This window comes from Penaeus monodon, chromosome 31 (assembly GCF_015228065.2).
Source record: "Penaeus monodon isolate SGIC_2016 chromosome 31, NSTDA_Pmon_1, whole genome shotgun sequence".
NCBI lineage: Eukaryota > Metazoa > Arthropoda > Malacostraca > Decapoda > Penaeidae > Penaeus > Penaeus monodon.
This window is the reverse complement of record NC_051416.1, coordinates 32,602,925-32,603,438: the sequence shown is the minus strand read 5'-3', so window position 1 is coordinate 32,603,438 and position 514 is coordinate 32,602,925. Positions and strand designations below refer to the sequence as shown.

Below are 514 nucleotides of genomic sequence, written 5' to 3'. Positions count from 1 at the left end.
GGAATGCAATATATACAACAGGCAATATACAACACGAGTACAATAAATCACCATTGGAACATACTAAAATTGCGAACTTCGCACTTCACTTCCATCAGTATAATTACGTTCGATTAAGTAGTAGTGATACCTTTGAGTAAAGGTGTATTCTATATCTTTCACTGAAGGTTGTGGCTCTCCTGAGGTAGCACATACCGCTATACCAGACTGAAGCCTGTGTTGTACGAAAGGAGAGAAAGTTAGCACTCCCCTTGATAAGGACGGACAACACATATACTGTCAAGGCACTGTCGCACTTGCGGCACCTGACACATTTTCCTTTTGTCGCATTTGTATAACGTAATTGTCAATGAAATCAGGAGAAAGATATTCACATGTATTACAAAGATTTGCTATATTATTTAGGATATACCGAGTAGCACGGAGGTTCGAATCCCACGTCTTTGCGCTTAAGAAATAGCAATATATTTCCATATATGTAGACGGGTAAAACGATGCTGTATCAAAAACTATA

At 38.5% G+C, this 514-nt stretch overlaps 1 non-coding gene across 1 annotated transcript; it reads left to right on the top strand.

The window, feature by feature from the left end:
• Positions 1-216: 216 nt before the first annotated feature.
• Positions 217-321, top strand: LOC119593228. The gene has a single exon (XR_005230525.1). It is a non-coding gene; the product is annotated as a U6atac minor spliceosomal RNA (small nuclear RNA).
• The last annotated feature ends 193 nt before the right edge of the window (positions 322-514 follow it).